This window comes from Alexandromys fortis, unplaced genomic scaffold (genome assembly GCF_014885135.2).
Source record: "Alexandromys fortis isolate MF-2015 unplaced genomic scaffold, M_Fortis_MF-2015_v1.1 scaffold_33, whole genome shotgun sequence".
Taxonomy (NCBI): domain Eukaryota; kingdom Metazoa; phylum Chordata; class Mammalia; order Rodentia; family Cricetidae; genus Alexandromys; species Alexandromys fortis.
Window position 1 is genome coordinate 7,850,333 of NW_026067917.1, and position 23,109 is coordinate 7,873,441.

Here is a 23,109-nt window from a genome sequence, read left to right on the forward strand (position 1 = left end):
CAATGTCGTGTTGCATCCATTATTCTCTTATGCTTATAAGCTGTCCCTGTCTTGATCTAGTTTAGATGGACGTGCTTGGTCCTGAACTGCCTGGGGAGGTGGCTGGCTATTAAAAACACCACTTGCAGGATCCTATCCAGAGGATCTGTCTGATCCAATGAGGCTCTAATGAGACCAAAGAAATGATTTTTAATGTTCTACATCATGTTTTGTGGTTCAGTTAGCACTGGTCACAATCTTTGTCACATCATTTTTCTAAGTTCAACATTGTTTTCAAACAGCGTGAGTAGTGTTTTCACTAGACATAGATTAGGGAAGAAGGGGGAAGTCTACTCCAGCCTGCTAAGTGAGAAATACTTTTACTAAATTCATCAATAGAATTATAAAAGCCCAACTACTAATGACGTTTATTTATGCCAAAGTAAAACCAATGTATTACAGATTGTTCGACAGTACCTTTGATAGAGGTATGCTTTAAGGAACAGAAAGGCTCTGAGTTACTCAAGTGCTAACTGAAAAGGAAGTGGCCACAGGAATGGTGAAAAGACTGGGATGCCTTGTTGGAGGGAAGGCTAGACCATTGCTACCTGTGTCAGATATGAGTCTCAGCTCTCTCCTTGGGAATATACTAATGCTACTCGTATGTGGTAGAAAACAGACTTAATTTGAAAAACACTGTGGGGTTTGCTGATGTTAAAGGTCAGTCTCTAAGTCAGTCCCCAAAGTAACCTGAGAACCACAGAAGCTGCTAAAGCTACTCTATTACAGAAGGAGGAATGTTACCTTGTATCCCAGACGTGGTTGTCAGTAAAGAGATGTGAGAGTACCCTCCCCTTCCAGTCAAAAGAGAAGCTGTGTCATTCTAGTTCAAGAAATACAGGTTATGCTGAGGGTCCTTGACCACTGTGAGCTGTTCTCTTTTTTCCCCTTTAAATGTGGCTATTTCAGTGAATTTAACTCTTTCTTCTTCCATCACCTATATATGACAGGGAACACTGAAGATACCATAGCAGTCAGCTTTCAATCAGGAGCTCGTGAAAATTTCACATCGGTACCACACAAGAGTGCATATACACATTACAAAGATCATCAGTTGGATCTGAGTGAGTTGTTGTAATGTAATAACAGGGTGAGTTTGGAATTCTTCTGAGAAAGATAAGTATGTCCTTAGTAAGCTTGAAAGTGGCATCGTTTCAGACGAGGAGATTGCAATATTGTTCTTTTGTAAAAGCAGGTTGGGGCCAGTGGGGGGAGGGATATCCAGGGAAGAGAACACAACAGTAACTTGTGACTGAGAGTTTCTTACACACACCTGAGGTAAAATATAGACATCATCGGTGGCCTACCTTACATCAAAGCATTTATGCATTTGTTATCTGTGATTGCCAGCCATGGGATCTTCTATGGAGCAAGGAATGTGTGCTGTCTTATGGCCACAGACTGCTTGGAATAAACCATCCTCAAGAAAGATAATCTTAAAAAAGGAAAGAGGAGAATTAAAGAAGGGGTAAGGCAAGGGGGTGGAGGGGCAAGGAACCAAAGAGGGAGGGGAGGAGAAGATAAAGGGCCAGGGAGCAGAGAAATGGAGCAAAAGAATAGATGTCTAGGTTCCTAAAAGCATGAGAATGTAAAAGAAACTTGGAGTTTATTTTTGTGATTTTGAAGACACTGCATTAATATAAAATTATTTAACTTTTAATTCAAGTTCTTCAGTAGCTCCGGGAAAGTGGAGGCAACTCAAGAATTGCCACTAATTTACAGTTATTTGAGTCAGGGAGAATGGGAAGAACAAAAGTTCTTATTTCACCTCTGAAGAGAAATTAAGTTCAACCTCCACGGCAGGTAATCAAGAAGTAATCTGCTAATGTGGTCAATACCAAACAGCCTCAGCAGCTAACACTTAGGATTTATATTAAGTACCAGTCATTACGGGCTCATCATGAAATATTTATATTAACTCTTTCTAGCTCTTCACAGCCAAATGCAGGGGATCTGTTTGATTTATTTCGTGGTACAGATGGGAAATCCGAGGCTTAGACACGATAAACAGTTTTTATAAAGCCACAAATGAATCGGAACTCAGACTCTGTGTCCCCACTCCCCCATGCAGTGACCATGACGCTCAGCTGTACAAGCATAAAACAACCCAAATATGAACGGAATCCTTATATTTATATTTATCTTTATCTTCTGCCTAAGTCCAGAATGAGAGGGGAAAAAAAAGGCATTTCCCCTGCGGGCAGCACCTCTCACTGCTATATGCTTCAGCAGTTTGCTCTCTCATACTTAGCAGAATGAGAACTTCAGTACCAGCGATTTCACAAGCACTAGTCCACCTAGAAACACATCCTCCAAAAACAGTAGAAGATGTGGAATGTATTCTTAAAGTGCACTTAATAATTGACCCAGGAGCTGCACAGTTCTTTCTGTGTTTTAGGAGGACAGAAGGTACCTTGTCTGCCTCTTTCCACACCCTGGAATTTACATCCATCCTCCAGTAATATGCAACATCGTTTCAGAAAGCTGAGCACACAAAGGAATGTGACTTCTGCAAACAATGCTCTTAATGTCAAGGATAATGCAGGAGAGTGTAGGGGAGAGCGCTGCAGGTATCCAGAAAATAGCCACTGTCCTACCCAGTTGGTCATTCAATCCCCTCCTGGCTATTTGGAAATATTTGTCAGTACTAAAATACCCACACGATCTTCAATCTTAATTATAAAGCTTGAGGGAATAAAAAAGTTCAGTGAACATTATTTTCAGGTATAAAATTAGAAAGTTCTTTCAACTCCTTTGCCAAGATTTGCATAACTTTGAGGGCAAACAAATCGCGTGATTAAAAATACCGTCGAATGCAGCCTGGTGCCAGTTTCTTTCTATGACTTCCAGGGGAGACAAAATCATCAGGTCAGGAAGAGGTGACATGGAAAAAGAAAAATCTCCCAGGACAATGCAGGGTATCACTCCAGCTTCTCTTTCCCTTCCAGAAGGGCTTTGTTTTCTCATATCAATGAGCTAGAGTGAAATGTGGATCCCATGATCGAGCTGGCAGAAGTTGCACTCCCTACCTGGATGCTCGCAAATTGTAAATCACAACTTTACAAGGATTTAACTTTTCCCTTTCCAAAATAATCAAATGTTGTGGCAAGGGGACCACTAATCATGACAAAAATATACTGCAAATTCTTTCTTTTGGTGCCAAGTCCAATAAGTTCTTTGAGTGAAATTAAATGCAGGATCTTATTCCAAACCACAGCTTCCCTTGGGGATGTGCAAATCTCAAGTGGGGGCTGAAAGGCCAGTTGTATCAAAGCCCGGGGTTACACTGGCTTTTGCTATGTTTCCCTACCCCCCTTGAACTACTGCCTGTAGTACAAATGGCTGGGTCCACTGCTTTCCAGCTTTTATAATCAAATCATACTTTTCACGTTCTGCTCTGAAAAGTGGACCAGTCACTGACTTCTCTTAGTTTCTCACAGTTTTTGTTTATTTTAACATATTCTGTGCTGAACTCCAGGGAAGGGAAGAAGAGAAGAAGGGAGAAAAAATTGAGAAAGGAGAGGGGAGAGGGTAGAAGGAGGGTAAATGGTAGAGGGAAATAGTGAACTACACGTATACACACACACACACATATGAGAGAGAGAGAGAGAGAGAGAGAGAGAGAGAGAGAGAGAGAAAGAAAGAGAGAGAACCATTATGCTATAAGCAATTACTGTATCCATCTCAGATCCTCAGATCCGCAGTATCACAAGAATCAAAGATGAAAAAAACATGAGGTCATCCCACATGCCCTGCACAACACAGCATGAGGCTCTCCAGTACATTATCTCTTCTGAGAGTTTTTAATATGTTTAAAGGATAGCCAATGATAATATCATCTCATTTTATTTCTTACTCTATTTTTCCTGAATAGAGTACAACATATTGTTTCTAAGGATGTTTTGGGGTGGCTTTTCTGAGCTTCTTTTTGACTGTTTATGAAGAAATAAAGTAACATTCATGTTGCTCAACAAATATAATGCCTAAGTTCACTATGAAAAGTTCCATAAAGTGAGTTTTAACTGATGTAAATTTTAGCCCAGCAATGAAAAATGTAGATTTCATTAGACATATTTTATGTCTGATACATTATAACCATAACCATTAGGTATGTATACCCATCAGGCAAGGAGCATATAGATTTTGCATTGACTTCTATTATGCTTATTAAATAATTAGTCTAATCACAAATCAACAAAATATTTTAAGGCATCAATCAAGAAAGCATTTTAAAGAACAATTATCTGCAACATATGTGATTCTGAAAACATACATACAACTCAACAATACATGTATGTGTGTGTGCATATGCACATATAAAGCTAAAGAGTCTATGATGTGAGAAAAATATGTCAGAAGTCATAGGCACATCTTGAAATAACATAAAACATATAGATATAAATGAAGCTATTTAATAACCATGTACTCTAAAGACTATCTAACCTCTCTGTGATAGTTTCCTCATCTATAATTTTGGCAAAATAATTATAGGCACTACATATTTTCTGGAAGGAATGAAAGAAAATTACTATACCTAATAAACATTAGGGCTTGAACAAATATTATGAGCCACATAATACATACTGATACAGTTACAAATGAGTAGAAACTGAGTGTCAACAGCAAATACTGTAGCATTCAGTGACTCAGCTGCAAGAAGTCAGACATAATTTTAAAAGTACAGGTGCATTTTTCAAACTACTATTGTCCATTATTTTCAAAGATAACTCCTGTGACAAAGAAGTACACCTCTTTGCTCAATATTTAACAACACTGTGATGTGGGAAGTCTTTCTGTATATGTGCTGCTTTTATGGGTTAATGAGTAGAGAAACTGCTTTGGCCTGTAAGATGGCAGAGTAAATCTAGGTGGAAAAACTAAATGGAATGCTGGGAGAAAGAAGGCAGAGTCAGCAAGAAGCTATGTAGCTGCCAGAGGAGAAAGCTGGAACCTTGCTGGTAGGCCACAAACCTCATGGTAAAATATAAAATAATACGAATGGGTTAATTTAAGATGTAAGAGCTTTCTAGGACTACACTAGAGTCATTGGTCAAGCAGTGTTTAATTGATACAGTTTTGTGGAATTATTTCTAGTCTGAGAAGTCGGGAACTAACAAGCAGCCTACCCCAACAACACTAAGAATCCAATTCCTCTGCTGACTCCTAGCTTGTCTTAACATTCTACTGTCATAAGTCTATGTCTGTCTGTCTGTCTCTGTGTTATCTCATCTGTCTGTCCCATATATCTGTTCCCCCTTCCCTCCCTCTTTTTCCCTCCCTCCCTCACTCTTATTCTCTGTATGTATGTGTGTTTAGTAGGTAAGAAGTTTTGAAATTTTAAAATTTTTATGTTATGTGTATGAGTGTTTTGTCTGCTCACCACATACATGCCTGGTGTCTGGGGAGGCCAGAGAGAACATCAAATCACCTCAAACTGTGGTCTGTCATGTAGTCATCTGAGTGTTTGGAAAAGGACCATGGGTTTCTGAAAGAGAAGCCAGGTTCTCCTAACTACTGGGTTATCTTTCTATCCCCCTTGAATAACTTTTCAAGGCAAGTGCACAAATCTTCCAAATATAGTTTGCAGAAAGCCTCTTGAGCAGCCATGGGAAAGTTGAAGGTCTAGGGCTTCAATAGTTGGATGGGGAAAATGATTAATGATGCATTAGTGTGAGAGTATTTCCTTGATGCATGCCCAAGAGTGGACACCAGCAGTGTTCAAGTTTGTTCTCCTTTTGTATCAAGGGAAAGAGAATGTTTTGTGTATGTGTGCAAAGTGTATTTATGCACATGGGTGTGGGTGTGGAAGCCAGATGTCAACCTTGGGTTGTGTTTCTCAAGCTCCATCCCACTTCTCTTTTTTCTTTCTTTCTTTCTTTCTTTCTTTCTTTCTTTCTTTCTTTCTTTCTTTCTTTCTTTCTTTCTTTCTGAGAAAGGATCTCTCTTTGGCCTGGGACTCCCTGGGTAGTCCAGGATACCTAGCTAACAAGCCCCAGCAAGTGTCTGTCTCTTCTTCTACAGTAATGAAATTACAAGTATGTGACAGCTCATCTGGATTTTTTTTAACATGTGTTTTAGAGACCAAAGTAAGACCATTATGTTTACATCGCTAGCACTTTAATAGTTGGGCTCTCTTCGAAGCCCAGTCAAGGCTATTTTTAATAACACAACTATTTTAAAAAAGAAAGATGTCATTTGAGGCAACAGAAACAACGAAATTAGAAAAGGCTAAGGCTACATCTAATTTCTTTGACTTTATTCCAGGCAATGACCTGCTTATAAAAGTAGTAACCAGTGACTGATACATCACTCTTCAGGAAAAGGAGCCCAGTTTCCCCTCTAAACAAATATATGAGTACATACATATGTATATATATTTGTGGGTGTGGGTGTGTGTACAATGTATATATGTGTCTATGGATAGAACCTGGTCTGCTTGAAAACCTGTTTTCCTTAAAATACATCTTTTGTGAACACTATGAATAATTTGGGTGACCCATTTATTCATGTATGGGACCAAGCTTATCTTATTTACTTCATTTTTGAAATAATACTATATGGTTTGTTTAGCTGGCAATTTAAAGTGTTGTAGACAAGCTCTCTCACAAGCCCTGCTTTAACTTCAGCAACTTCCTCTATCTCTCTGTCTCTCTGTCTCTCTGTCTATCTCTCTCTGTCTCTGTCTCTCACTCTCTCCCTCATTCTCTCTCTTTTTCCCTCCCTCTCTTTTCTCATACACATAGGAGAAACCAGTTTCTACTTCTTAGGCTAAATGCCTTAGCACTAAATGCATTAGAACATGGCACATATGTGTTTTCTCACTGCACTATGATATCCTCCTACATATTCAGACCCTCTGCTTAATCCCTGGCACATAACTGACACTAAATGTCCGTAAAAGAAATGAAAGCCTGGATATTTTGACAACGTGTTCCTAGGAAAGGCGGCAACATCAGAAAAAGAAGCCCTTTTGAATTGTAGTCCCTCTCTGCCAGCACAATTACAGAAGGCACAGAAGATGCTCTTGGTGAATCACCGCATCCCGGAAAACCAGACAGTTCGGAGGTTGCCCTGTGGCAATGCTCTAAGCACAGGTCTTCCGTGATCTATGTTTTTCTTAAAGGTAAGATGCATTTTTACCGGGAAATATCTCAGGCCCGTCCCACTTGTGATTCTCTGTGAGAAGCAGTCTCATCTGTTACTATTTTCCTCCAGCACAAATAAAAATATTCCGTAAGAGAATTTTTCCTTTGGCAATCTGAGGCACTTCTTTTCAAACAGCACCTGGGAAAGTTAATGTACCCCAAGGGCAAAGAGCTCTGACCACTGCTAACTATGTTGTAATCACCACCACCTGGAGACCGGAACGCTCTCCTTCCATTTCCCACGCCTCTCTCCCCACCGCTCTGCTCTGCCGCACTTCCCACCTTCTACCACAATACAGCCTTGCCTTGCACAACACCAAAGCCCAGGAATTCCACCTACACAGCAGAGCAAAACTCAGAGCCAGAGGAGTCCATTAGGTCATGCAGACCGCACCCTTTTGGGCAGAAATGAGTTCTCCAACTGACATTTCGGCTCCAGTGTGCAACCGTGCATCAGCAGGCTTTGGGTATGGTTTGAATAAGAGTTTATAAGCATTCTGGGATTCTTTGAGAATTAAAGTTCCATAAAAACTTATACTGATATTTTGTTTATTATTAAGGTGGGTTTTTAAAAAAAATCTTTCTGGGAATCATCACAAGAATATTTCTCAATGAGGAAATTGTAGTCATAATCCTTTAGACCTGACTTTTACAAAAACTGATACCCAGCATTGCCAAACCTGGCAGATTAATTTTTTTGACTGCTCCACTAAAAATATGGAGTATAAAACAAATTTCATAAACAATTACAATATTATCTAATGTACTATGTGTTAATTATTAATAATATATTGCTCATATTTCTCACAAGTTAAAAAATATATTTATTGGAAAGTAAATTCTGTTTCACTTTAATTATTAACAATTTTTGACTGCCTTTGGGGATGATAACTTAGCACTGCTAACTTCTTACATTTTCAGTATTTAATAATCTGCTTGTTTCATTGTCTTAAACAATAAAATACAACAACACTACTCCAAGAAATCTAACTGAATAACAGAAATGTCAAATACATTTGTAATTTGTGCTAGTTAGTTTTACATCAACTTGACCCAAGCTAGAGAAGAGTGAACCTCAATTGAGAAAATACCTTGAAAATGTTCTTCTGTGGGATAGTCTACAGTACATTTTTCTTATTGATGTAAGACTTAGCCCATTGTGTGTGACGCCACCCCTAAGTGAATGGTCCAGTTTGCATGAAGCAGGCTGAGCAAGCCATAGGGAGCAAATGGGTAAGCAGAACCCTTCTATGATCTCTGCATCAGCTCCTGCCTCCTGGTTCCTGTCTTGTTTGGGTTCCTGCCCTGCCTTCCTTCACTTCCTTTCATGATGAACAGTGATGTGAAAGTATAGTAAAATAAACCCTTTCCTCCCCAAGTTGCTTTTGGTCAAGGTGTTTCATCACATTGATAGTAATCCTAACTAAGACAAAATTTAACCCAGATCATTGGGTAACATGTCATGACTCTTTTGGTAAAAAGACAATGCCATTGTTTCTCTCTCTTAGGAAGACTCAGGTGAGAAGCATAGGCCTAATGCTGTAAGTGCCTTTTATGGCTTCTTTCTCTTAAAAGTTGAAGGCAATAGATTCGGGTTCAATTTTACAAACACACAAACAAAATTAGTAAAATTACACACATTTTACAATGTTGAAACCTTCCTAATAGCGAAATAGGACCAGTGGTCATTGTTATCACAGAGTCAAAGGATGCCCGTGTGTCTAATAAATAATAACTCCTAATGTTGTTCACAAGGCCACAATTTCTCAATGATTCACTGATCAAAGGACTCAGAAAGCACAAATCATGAAACAAATGTAAAGTACTTTTCAAACGAATAACAACAATTCAATCCGAACTGGATTAGTCAGTTTTTTTTCTGCCCGCTCTGGTAATTTTTAAAGATTACTTATTTTGATGTGTATGCTTTTTTGGCCTATAGATACGTATATATGCCTGGTACCACAGAGGCCATAAGGAGGCTATCAAATCCTCTATTTCTTGAGTTACAAAGTATTATGGGCTTTCCTATGAGTCATAACTAATGAACCTGGGTCCTGGAATTCCTTGAAATAATAGGCTACATATCTATAGATGTATCTAATTCATAGCTTACTCTAATTGGTAATGTTGGCCCGTCTCTTCAGCTCCTTTTCTTTTTAAATAAAAAGGAAAAGAGAGAGACACAGAAAAAAATGAATGAAGCCTAATTCAATATATGTTTAAGAAACTGTTGTTCCGTTAGATATTTCCATTAATAGTAAAGTTCCATAAACTGAATGTATCTTGATTTTGAAAGGCTTTTTAATATTTAGGAGTGCAGAGTCATGGTAGTCCACTTCATACATAGAACCAATAATAGAAAAGGATGAAGTCATAGCTTACAACTAGCAATGAACTTCAACTTCCAATGCTTCTAATGACACAGGATTGAGAAAAGGCAATGAGCAGGTTTGTTATGTTTAGAAATTTCTAATTCTTAGCAGAATAAAATCAAGTTTTTAAGAAATGGGTGGCTCTAAAAAAGAACCCTAGAAACACATTTTGTATCAAGAAAGAAAAAAAGACTAGATATGAAGAGGCATGAATTATTTTAAAGTGATTGTATAAGAGGTCAAGTGATTAATAACAAGTAAATAGATTCAGAATTTTTAAAATCATAATGATGACACTTGAACAAGTGGGGATAGTGGTCAAAATTTTCCTACTATGACTTTTTCATCAAAGGAATACAGATATTAAATTCAATATAAACAGCAGAATTTACATGATACTTATTGTCTTAGCTGGGGCTTCTTTTGCTGAGACGAAACAAAAAGCAACTTGGGGAATAAAGGGTTTATTTGACTTACACTTCCATATTGTTGTTCATCACTGAAGAAAGTCAGGACAATCCTAGAAGCAGGAACTTATGCGGGGGCCATGGGGCTGTGGGGTGTTGCTTACTAGTTGGCTCCAAATGGCTTGCCCAGCCTGATTTCCTGTAGAACCCAGGACCATCAGGCCAGGGTTGATACCACCCCCCACTGATCACTAATTAAGAAAATGCTTTACAGCTGGAACTCATGGAGGCTTTTCCATAACCGAGGCTCCTTCTTCTTTCATGACTCTGGCTTGTGTCGAGATGGCACACAAAGTGAACTTACTAAAGTAGGAATTCTTTACTTCTTCATTTACCACATGTCTAGATATCTCCCTAGTGATAGAAACTTTATTGATCCAGTACATTTGAATGATAGTGATCATCAAGAACTACCAGGGATAGTCAAATATCCTTTCAAGTTCATTGGGTAAAATGAGTTTACAGGAAAGCTGCCTGGATCATTGCACTGGGACTGCAGAGGCCTCACCCTGGTGCAGTACAAAGACTCTGCAATCTGTTATTGCTACCTGTCCTGCCAGGGAAGGAGGCAGGAAAGAAGCAGATGCCACTAGCTCCAGCCTTGATTTTCATACTCTGCCTTCCATTAAGAATAAAGACCTATAGTTCTCATCCAAAAAAAGAATAAGATACTGAATCATTTCCCCTGTTGAAAGCAGGTAAAAGGATGCTCAGTTCACCACTGTTTCTTTTCACCATTATGTTCCAAAGGCTGATTATCTGGAATTGAATAAAATAAGAGGCTGCATATCTAATAGCTATAACGAATTCATAGCTTACTTTGATGGTGATGCAGTCTTAGCATGAATCAATTCAGTCTACCAAATCTTAATGAGTAAGCCTCTTCTTACATTGTTCAAGCTCGTAATATCTGTCTGAAAAAAAATGAATTTTTTTCTTACCAAAATAATTCCTTTCTGCAGAATATATATGGATACGCGTTTACTTCTTATCCTGGTGTCCCTTCCTTAGATATTTTTCTCTCTGTTTAGAGTTTATAAATCTACCCAACTTAATCCCATTTACTGTGATACCAAAACTAGTAATGAAGTGTGGAGGAACCATGAATGCATCAACTTCCTTTAAAGCTGTATACCAGAATGCCCTTGAGTAATCTCAGGTTCCGAGCCATATGCCCTTGAAGCTTACAATAAGAGCTATGGAATATCCATTCAGCATGGCATTACCTTCTATAATCATACCAAACATGAATTTACATCTCAGAAATCCAAATGAAATGTTTCTGGCCACCATAGGTCATTGTAAATACAAATCATCTGATATTTTGTATGTATATCAATTAAAAAATATCCTATTCCTAAAAGAGGATTTTTTTTCACTTAAATATCCCTTTGTTGTTCTAGCCATTTTTCTTCCTTTACCTTGTGTTTGGATATATTTGTTCTAAAACTTATTTAAATGAATTCTCAAAAACAGAAAAAAGCATTCGGCTCACTGGATATGATGGCGCTTCCTTCCATAATCTGCTACTCAAGAGGACCCTGAGTTAAATGCCAGCCAGCCACATAGTGAGATTCAGAGTCAAAAAGACAAACAAACAAAAGACAGAAAGAAAAAGTAACAGTAATCAAAACTGGATAGGAAAGAGAGAGCACAAAAGCAAGAGAGAGAGAGAACACAGAATTATTTCTCCAAACATGACTCTAGAGACCCATACAGATGGTTGTAGAAAGGACTGTGTACATACTTGTATCCTTCCATTGTATTTCCCAGAACCATCTATATTGTTCACAAGAAAGTCATTGGTACTCTTCTATTTAACATGACTATCCTCTTTGAAAATACCATGGGATAGGGTAGTCACGGGGCATATTTTATGTCTTTTACTGCCTCGCCTCTCCAGATGCCCACTGAAGAGATATTTTGGCTCAGGTTCACCTATCATGGCAACGTGGGCCCATGGGGACCCATGGAAGGTTGTAATGAGGGCTCCATTAACCACTTTCATTATTCAGAAGGCCTAAGGGAATCACACACTCACCAATAATAAAGCTGCTGAAGGTAAAGTGTAAATTACTTTGCTTTGGGGCAAAGTCTTAGCAATTTCAAGAGAAAACCGGTATTACCTCACACTGTTGACTGCCTCTGATTGGCAAGTCTGTGTGCATCTAATTAATAAAGTGTGAAATAAAAACAAATGAATTGATTTGCTTGGACATTAAAACATTTTCAAAGCATAGAGTCCCAGACAGAGAGGGAGAGCAGAGAGGACCAATTGAGCTCAGGTGTTTAATGTCATTCTAATCGATTTACTAGTGATGGTGACAGCACTCAAAATTAAAGCTACATCAACTTATTGAGCTCAGGTGCAGGTCCAAGCACTGTGCAAACACTATATTTCTCTATCATCACAGTAGTGATATTAGGCAGGTACAATTGTGGGCCCAAACTTAGATTCTAAACTAAGAAACAAAGATTTTGAGACAGAAAGTCATCAACGTATCATAGTTCTAAAACCTCCTGGGTTAAGGCACCATTTTATATCATAACAAAGAGAGCACCGTGGTGTTCTCATTTGTAAAACCCAGGACATTAATAGTTTCTTCAAGGTTTTTGGTAAGATTGAAGGACCTCATTTTAGTAGCTTCCTAGAACAACTTTTAAAATAAAGTCAATAGTGATAAGAGATTAAACTACAGGATTTCTTTCCTCCCTTGAACACATCCCAAAATCCAGAGGCCACTCATTTCCCCTAGATAAAACATGAATTAAAGATAATTATAAAAATGACATCATCTATCAATAGGATAAGAATTCATAATGCTCTGTCTAAAATTAAGCTGTTAGCTTAAATCTCAGGACACATCAAGTTTAGGCACAGGAAACCAGACACCTGAGAACTGCCAGGGACATTTTCTGAATCTTTTTTTTTAAGCCTTCAGATACGGTCCTGTAATACTGGTACTGTACTACTAAATCTGTGTGCAAAGACACAAACTTTTAAACTACAACAACCACATGACACCTACGTTCTGAGGACAAGCATACTATAATTGTGCGTGATATAGCTGTGTCTCGATAAAACTCCTTGGTTGTGGAGGAGAAGGAATCCGCAAGTGCTCTGGAGTACACACCTCTACACAGGGTAAGAGAGAGCCATTGTTTATTTCACCACTGTTTAAGAGTTAATGAGAGATTTGCACCTGTACAGCTGTTGTGGACTGAAGCTTGCTTGTGGAGTGAATGTGTTTCCTGCTCGAGACAGTTGTAAATGCCTTGAGTAAAAACACTGAGGCCTGCTAATGGATAGGTTTATTTTAAAGCATGCCATCTGCTATCAATCATAGAGAAGTATAGGAAGCAAATTTGGCTGGGCTCCCTCCTTGTGAGCCTGATAAAGACAGGGCTCCAGGACTCGGGAACATTGAGTCCTCCAGAGAATAAAACATCAAACCTACTCAGCAGCTCCACTAACAATAATAAAAATGCCTCTGCCTAAAGGTGACATTCTGAATTTACGATTATTTGTGTCTATAAAGTGTATTCTTTGGCTCCTGACTCATTCTGACTGTCTCACTCCGAGAACAATACATTAAGCCTGCCTGAAGTCAATGGAAATCCTATCCTTTTATTAAACCAGCAGCCAGTACCTGAGCTGATCTAATGCCCCGTAGGACAGGGGGAAGATTTTCAGCTTTGTTCTGTACCTTTTTAAAGACTTCGTAAGAAAACTACACAAGAGATACACATTAATACCCTAAAGGATACACATGATGTAGGCAGGTTTATACTTCCTAGAAGACACAAAACAAAACCAAGTGTCAAATTAGACTAAACTTACTAGTCTATTATGACAATACAATTGCAAAATTCTCTGTTGCTGATAGGTCACATTAAAACAGAGAATGGGTCACTCAGGATGGTATTCCTTATACCATACGGATCTAGCATGTTTTCACGTGAATGGACTTTCCCTCAGAGATCTTTCAGCTGTGGAATCATAACCAATATTGCTTTTGAAAATGGATCCATAGTAGTCCCTAAAACATGTGTAGCCTGGCTTACTAAAGTGCTGTCTGCTGAAGTCCTTGGTGTATAAAATGAGTTGTGGTGGCCCTGGAACCTTCTCCATCTTATAATGTTTGATTCTGCCTCAAAATGGCAGCTTAACTTAATTCTATTGCTAGCCTAGAAAGCCTAGTTGTGAGTGTTTAGGGAAAACCCACCTGGCCAGCAAACTCATGAGCCTAATTAAAGTTAATAGAGAAACTGAAAGAGGAAAATATTGGCTCAGTGGAGTAAGAAGAAACATATAGAGCAACAGAAATTTGAGGCAGGCACGTTTTTATGTTGGTATTTATGGGAAATAATTCCTCCTAAATGCATGAATGAGGAAATATTTGGCTTATTATATGTAATATGAATCCCATTTTAATTCAATAAATGATTTCCACTTTTTTGTTTTAAAAAATTGTATAATTATAAATGGTAAAGAGCAGGAAAGTCGTAAGTACTGGAAAGAGTAACATATCTACTGTCTATTAGCGCTTAGCCTGGCTCCGTGACATTAAAAAACAACTACCCTACATTCATACAGAAGCTGTGTGAGGAATTCAGTATGACTTACAGACAGTTGCACAGTGACAGTGGAAAATTCTTGGAAATATTGAATACACCAAGAGATTAAAATATAGGAAAAGCAACAAAGACTGTAGCTAGAAAGTCTGGTTAGGAGGCCTTGTCATATTTCCTTAAAAACAGAAGAGATAAAAGGCATGTAGGTTGTTATAGATAGGATTCAGAAATATTTTAGAAACCCACTGAGACTTTATTATATTTTCTAGCACGTTGTAGGAGCAAACGTTGAGACAGGTTATAAAACATCCTTGTAGCAGGAGCAGGCATCAGTAAGGGCTTCAATACTATGACAAAAGGTTACATAGGGCAGAGATCTATGCTGACCATGTAAGCAGTGTGTAGAGAGGTGTGTGAAGGAACCTGGAACGGCAGCAAAGCATGGCTAATTGAAATGTACCTGCCGCATCTAAGAAAACAGTGCTATCCAGCATAAGCAGATTATCACCATGAGAGACAGGAATGTTAGCTTTCCTAGATTCCCACCTTATGAAGTGAAGCCAGAGACCTGCCCAAATAATGCCACTTAATTGGGAGAAATCTTCAAGGTTCAACTAAACACATTTGTACTCTAGACTAGGATAGCCACGTTGTTCCTGGCTATTTGACAGTGCATGCCACAGAGAAACAATGGTTTATAACCTGGGAATTCTGAGAATATGCCTACAATGGCTACCTTTGTGTAACACCCTGTTGTCTCTCTAAACTACTTTGGAAGAGTGGGTCAGTTTCTGGATTTTCTCCCTGTAGCACCAGATTTCCAATCCCTAGCAAATAATTCAGTAGCGCAGTAATGAAAAGCCTACTGCAATGAGATCCGCACCTCTCCAATTAGGCGTCAGTGGTCATATCAAGAAGAAAAACACCGGGAGATTAGCACAGTAATTTGTTTCTCTAAACCTGCATCGCTTAATCTCTTTTCCTAAGAAAGCAGTGGCCCATGAATATAGTAAAAAAATTAAAGCCACATTTATGAAGTGACTCCTAAAAGATTTTAATGTTTTTAATAAAAAAAGGATGGATCATTAAAATATAGTTAATAAATATTATTCAGAACTCATTACCTTAAATAGTCCCTACTTAGGATTCGAAATGTTCACTGTCTGAATCCTGAGAAGGTTGTGATACCAGGTAGATATTGTATGGCATTGTCACAGTTAATATTTGCAATATGAGATTTACTCATTGGTAGGAGAGTTTAAAAGATAATAAATCTATTCTCATGCTTCTACAGCTCTCATTTTATCATACCATTTAAGGAACTATCCACATGAATTATTTAAATAGAACTACCAATTCTAACTATATATAATTCTATACCATTAAGAAAGTGTTCCAAAAGCATTATGCATTTATTAATTCAGTCAACAAATATTTATTGAATTTGTACAACATTTTACACTGAGCACAGAAGAATATCCTATTAAAGAAATCCTGTGCACTGCATTGAAAAGCATTTTTTTTATTTTTCTTAAAACTTTCTGTGGGCCAATGGTCTTATACCCTCTAAAGATATGTCACTTGTATTGGTTTAATAAAATGCTGCATGGCCAGTAGCCAGGCAGGAAGTATAGGCAGGGTGACCAGAAAAGGAGAATTCTGGGAAAACAAAAGGCTCAGTCTGCAGTCATTAACCAGATTCAGATTCAGAGGAAGCAAGAAGAGAATGCCTCACTGATAAAGGTACTAAGCTACATGACTAACACATGAGTTAACATAAGATGTAAGAGTTAGCTAATAAGAAAGTCTAAGCTAATTGGCCAACCAGTTTAAAATTAATTTAGGCCCCTGTGTTTCCTTGGGACTGAATTGCTATAGGAATGGGTGGGACAGAAACCTCTATCAACAGCATCTTTTTATTAAGTAGTTTTAAATTCAGCCACCCATGGTAAAAGTCTGATGCACAAACAACAACAAGATGAAAACAAGAACTCTTTCTGCATATCCAAGCAGGCCAGACATAGTCCCAAAAAATCTATGACCACTGCTAATGTCATCTCAACTATTTTGAACTCATAAGACCAGGTAGGCAGCGCAAATAAGAGTCTGTTTTCCATTGGATAAATGTGCAAACACCTTTTTAGTAACAAGATAAGCAGGGAGATATGCCCTACAAAAACAGCCCTCCCTACCCCAAAGCTTCTATATAAAATTGTTTGACATACACCAATATGGCAGCCCCATAATGCAGTGTATATCAAATCAATGACACAGACACAAACAAAGAAAGGATAGCATCAATAATTCAGTGTAATCATTGAACTGAATCAGGCTTTGGCTTAAGACTTGTTCTGACTATTTGTAAGAATGACCAAGATCAAAAACACTGATGACAACTTATGTAGGAGAGGTTGTGTGGTAAAGAGAACACTCCTGCATTGCTGGTGGGAATGCAAGCTGGTACATCCCCTTCAGGTGTCAGTGTGGCAATTTCACAAAAAAAAAAAAAAAATTAGGAAGCGACCTTCCTCAGGACCCAGTAATACCACTGTTGGGTATATATTCAAAGGATGCTCAATCGTGTCACAAGGACATGTGTTCAACTATGTTCATAGCAGCATTGTTTGTCATAGCCAGAATCTGAAAACAACCTAAATTCCCCTCAACCAAAGAATGGATAAGGAAAATGTGGTAAATTTATACAATGGAGTACTACACAGCAGAAAAAAATAACAACATCTTGAATTTTGCAGGAAAATGGATGGAAGCTAGAAATCATTTTGAGTGAGGCAACCCTGACCCATTACTAAACAATTATCACATGCATTCATTCATAAGTCTACATGGAAAGTAGAAAAAGACAAGATCTCCTGAGTAAATTGGGAGCATGGAGACCTTGGAAAAGGGTTAAAGGAGAGGGGAGAGGCCGAGAGAGGAGCAGAGAAAAATGTAGAACTCTATAAAATTTAATAAAAAACAATAACCTTGACAAGAAGTTCAAAAAAAGAGTTGGGAAGTCTCTTAGTCCTCTGTCCTGTCTATGATTTCTCTATTTTGTATGAGTTGTGGTTTATATAACTGTAATAAAACACCATTACTAAAGCAATTTGGGGAAGAAAGAATTAACTTCAACTAGATAAATAAGACTCTCAGGTCATATCTATCACTGAGGAAAGTCAGGGAAGGAACTCAAGGTAGAAACCTGGAGACAGAAAGTGAAGCAGAAGCCATGTATGAGCATTGCTTATGGCTTTATGCCCATGGCTTGCTCAGCCTGTTTTCTTATACACCCCAGGACCACCTGCCCAAGCATGCTACCATGTATAATAAGGGGTCCTTCCACATCAGTAGTCAATCAATAAAATGCCCCACTGGTTTGCCCACAGATGAGTCAACTGTGAGCATTTTTTCAGTTGAATTTCCTTTTCTCAAATAACATTAACCTGTATCAAGTTAGCAAAAAAAACTACCTAGGACATTTTATCCCTCATTAAACATATCAATGTCAAACCATAGCATTTTCTTTGTTATTTATCTCCAAGATCTCATCTTAATATCAGTATCAAAACATAAAGAGCATCCCAATTTTTAAAAGTTCCACGGTCTTTAAAAATTCAAACCTTTCCTCCAACCCCACACTGCCCACCAATGCCTGAGGCAAGGAGGAGAGCTGGCCCTGTGTTCAGCAGAGCAGGAGAGCTGTTCCTGACCCGCTCCAGCTGCAACACTTGGGAGAGCAGGCCCTGCACCTCTCCAAGGCAGCACACTAGAACCAACCCTATAAAAGGGTGAGACAGCCCCAAAGTTGTGATTATGAGAGAGATGCCCCCATTCCTCATCTGTCTCTGGTGTCATAGACAGGGAAACGATGCCCTCTCCCACTACCTATCTATGCCTGGGCCATGTGGGAGAGCTGACTTTGCAGTCATAAGAGTGGGAAAGCCATCTCTGACACCCACCAGCTACAACACTCAGGAGAGCAGGCCCTGCACCTCGCCAGGGAAGCCAACCCTATTAGCACAGAAGTCATCAAGTCACTGAAAGTTGTGAGCATGGGAAAGCTGTCCCCATTTTCTATCTGCCTTGAGGTGACATATAAAGGGGAGAGTTGCCCCCCATCTACTCCCAGGGCAGGTGGGAGAGCTGGTCCTATGGTCATAAGAGCAGTTAAGCCAACCCTATTACTGCAGGTAGGGATGAGCCAGCCTGAAGTTGTAAACATGAGAGATATGTCACAATTTTTTTCTTTTTTTATCTTTTTTTTTATTTATTAAAGATTTCTGTCTCTTCCCAACCGCCGCCTCCCCTTTCCCTCCCCCTCCTCCAATCAAGTCCCCCTCCCTCGTATCTGATGGAATAACCCTATAGCTGCCCAGGCCCAAACCCAAGGTTATGACTTGGCCTACCCTAATATCCACTCTACTTATGACCTGATGGAGCATGTAAAGAAAGCTGACCCACAGGCACAAAACTACAGGATCTTCACAAGGCAGGACAACAACAGGTTACCCACGTAGAGTACTAATGAGGACTCAACATCAATATTGTACGAGAAATCAGAGACCTCAAAGCAGACCAGTGACTTTTTGCAATGAATACTTGATAGTAAAGATATACGGACAAGAAGGCTTACAGCACTACTCACTGTTTAACACTGCAGTGTCCATGAGGAGACTTTTATATGTTTCCCTTTCTATTTTTTCCTTTTATTCTCTTAAATTTTGTTTTATTTGGGAGGGGTAAGGGGTAAAGAGAGGATGCAAAAGGACCTTGAATGAGATCAAGGTCCATGACATAAATGACACATAGATGGATCTATATATGTTTTTCTTAGGGTTCACCTTGTTACTTAGCTTCTCTAGGGTCATAGACTATAGGCGCATTAATCTTTGTTTACAACTAGTATCCACTTATGAGTGAGTTCATACCACACTCATATTTTTGTGTCTGGTTTGCCTTACTCAGGATGTTTTTTTTTTTTTCCTAGTTCCATCCATTTGCACGCAAATTACAAGATGTTGTTTTTTTACACTTCTGCATAGTACTTCATTGTGTAAATGTACCACATTTTCTTTATCCATTCTTTGATTGAGGAAGCATCTAGGTTGTTTCCAGGTTCTGGCTATTACAAATAATGTTGCTATGAACATAGTTGAACAAATATTCTTCTAGTTTGATTGAGCATTCTTTGGGTATATGCCAAAGAGTGGTATTGCTGGGTACTGAGGGAGGTTGTTTCCCAATTTTCTGAGAAATTGCCGTACTGATTTTAAGGGTGATTTTACAAGTTTGCATTCCTACCAACAATGGAGGAGTGTTCCGCTTACTCCGGATCCTCTCCAGTATAAGCTATCATTGGTGTTTTTGATTTTAACAATTCTGACTGGTGTAAGATGGTATCTCCTAGTCATTTATTTGCATTTCTCTGATGGCTAAGAATGTTAAACACTTCCTTAAGTGTCTTTTGGTCATTTGAGATTCTTCTGTTGAAAATTCTGTGTTTAGTTCTGTACCCCATTTTTAACTAGATTCTTTAGAATTTTGACGTCTAATTTCTTGAGTTCTCCACAGATTAATAGAAATTGGTTAAATTAAAATGTAAGAGTTAGCCAATAAAAGCTAGAGCTAATGGGCCAAACAGTGATTTAATTAATGTAGTTTCTGTATGATTATTTCAGGGATAAGCGGCCGGGAACCAACAAATGGCCCCCTTCCTACAACAGAATTCTTTATATATTTTGGGGATTAGTCCTCTGTCTGAAGTGGAGTTGGTGAAGATCTTTTCCCATTAAGTTAGCTGCCTTTTTGTCTTATTGAATGTGTCCTTTGCTTTACAGAAGCTTCTCAGTTTCAGAAGGTCCCATTTATTTAGTGTTGCTCTCAGTGTCTGTGTTACTGGTAAGATCGTCTGACAAAACTGGGAGCATGGGAGTGGGGGGAGAAGGGTGCATAGTAGGGGAAGAGAAGCGCAGAAGGAGAGGATGATGGGAACTCGAGGGAACAGGATAGTTAAGATGGAAGAAGGACAGGGGTGAGAGCAAAAAAAATAAAAAAAAAAAGATACTTTGAATGAGAGAGCCATTATGGCACTAGCAAGAAACCTGACACTAGAGAAATTCCTAGGAGTACACAAAGATGACCCCAGCTAAGATCCTAAGCAACAGAGGGAAGTGGGTGCCCAAACTGGCCTTGGCCTGTAGTCAGATTGATGAATATCTTAAATGTCACCAAAGAACCTTCATCGAGCAACAGATGGAAACAGAGGCAGAGACCCTCAGCGGAGCACTGGACTGAGCTCCCAAAGTCCAATTGAAGAGTGGAAAGAGTGAGAATATGAGCAAAGAGGTCAAGATCATAATGGAGATACTCACTGAAACAGTTTACCTGAGCTAATGGGAGCTCACCAACTCCAGTCAAATAGGGAAGGGACCAGCATGGGACCAAACTAGACCCTCTGAATATGGGTGACCATTGTATGGCTTGGACAGACTGCAGGGCCACTGACAGTGTCACCAGGATTTATCCCTACTGCTTATACTGGCTTTTTGAGAACCTATTATCTTTGATGGATATCTTGCTCAACCTAGATATAGTAGGGAAGGTCTTAGATCTTCCCCAAAGCAATTAGCCTTACCCTCTCTGAGGAGTGGGTAGGGGGGTGGGGGTAGAGGGAACGGAAAGAGGGGAGGGAGTGGGAACTGGGATTGTTATTTAATTTTTTTAAAAAGAAAGATAGTTTGCTTTCTTTAAAAAAAAAATAAAAAAGGAAAGATCTAAGGGAAAAAAGACAGAATAAAAAAATTCCAACACTTTAAAAGCTCAGTTTCTTTAAAATATCCAAATTTTTACATTCATAGCCTCTCAACTGTGAGATCATGTGAAATCAAAATTAAATTACATAGTTTCTCATTTCAAGAGGAGAGAACAAGGGCGAAGTTACGTTCAAAGCAAAGCAAAACCAAAGTCCAACAGTGTAGACCTCACTGACACTTCTGGCACTTAGATCTACTGAGGCCCAAAAGACCTGAACGGATTCACTTCTCTGTTTCTGCCACCACCAATGCAATTTCTCTCATAGGCTCAGGTCTGGCCCACTCCACACCTCCTGCTTTCTTCAGTGGTGTCCCATGCTACTAACAACTCCAAAAGGCCTGGGTTTCTGCTTCTCCTGGGCTGCATCTTCAAAAATAGCCTCTACTGGAACATGTTCGTGAACCTGACACTATCACAGGCCTCAGCTTCTCTTCATGACCCCTCCAGTCCTGGAACTTCTGCTGCAACCTAAGCTGCACCTTCACTAACAGCCTCTCCTGGCGTGGAACAGTGCCAAGCCTTAGCTGGTCTGCATGAACCTTCAAGTCAGAATCACCTGTGAGTCTTTTACACAACACAAAACTCAGCCACTAGCACAATGTCTGACCTTGGTTACCTCTGTACTCCAGCCTCCGAGAGCTAACCCTGAAGAAATACTTGATGGAAGATTGTTCCTTAAATCTGATCTCATCTTACAGATGATCAGTCTTATAGTCTCAACTGATCAGTAGCAATTTCCCCAGCAAAGCAAAAGTTTCACTTTAGTAATTATTATTATTATTATTTTTAAGACAGGGATTCTCTTTGTATCTCTGACTGTTCTAGAACTCACCTTGTAGACCATGCTGACCTCGAACTCACAGAGATTTGCCTGCCTCTGCTTCCATGAGTGCTTGGATTAAAGGTGTATACCACCATTGCCCAGTTCACTTGAGTAATCCTTAATTCAAATTATCAGATGGTCCCGTAGAGTTTTTAAGGGATTCTCAAACTTCTATTTGAAACCTCACAGCCAGGCCCGCATCCTCTGCACTGCTCTCCAAATTAGTTTCTAAATTCCCACAACAGTTCGTTAAACTCTGAACGTTCCGTGGCTTTTCCAGCACAAAGGTCCAAAGTCCTTCCACAACACTTTCCAAAACCTGGTCAGGTCTGTCATGGCAATGTTGTGCTCATGAACCTGGTACTAGTTTCTGTCTTAGTTGATGTTTTTATTGCTATGATGAAACACCATAGCTAAAAGCAACATGGGGAGGAAAGGGTCCATTTCACCTTAAAACTCGCAAGTCCCACTCCCTCACTGAGGGAAGTTAGGGCAAGAACATAAGGCAGGACCCGAAGGTGGGAACTGAACAGAAGCTATGGAAGAACACTGTTTATGGCTTAATCCCCATGCCTTGCTCAGCCTGCTTTCTTATGCAGTCCAGGACCTCCTACCCAGGCTGAACCGCCTAGAAAGATGGGTGGGCCCTCCTACATTGATCATTAATGGAGAAAGTGCCCTAAAGACAAATCTGCTATGGGTATTTTCTCTACTGAGTTTTCCTCATCTCAAATGTCTCTGGTTTGTTTCAACTCACTAGGACATCTTGTCTTAAACTTCAGCATCTTAGCTATTTCTGTGCTGTATAAACCTAAAACCTATTCCAAAGTACAGATACGACATCTTAAAGCTCTCAGCTTACTTTCCTAAAA

The 23,109-nt window shown here is 39.2% G+C and overlaps 1 long non-coding RNA gene across 2 annotated transcripts in view; it reads right to left on the minus strand.

Moving 5' to 3' along the window:
- LOC126500274 (uncharacterized) overlaps window positions 1–22,441 on the minus strand; it is a 243,430-nt gene extending 220,989 nt beyond the window's left edge. For both annotated transcript variants that reach the window (XR_007591289.1, XR_007591290.1), the window contains exon 1: window positions 22,247–22,441. This is a non-coding gene — a long non-coding RNA (uncharacterized lncRNA). The remainder of the gene's footprint in view (window positions 1–22,246) is intronic.
- Window positions 22,442–23,109: the final 668 nt, after the last annotated feature.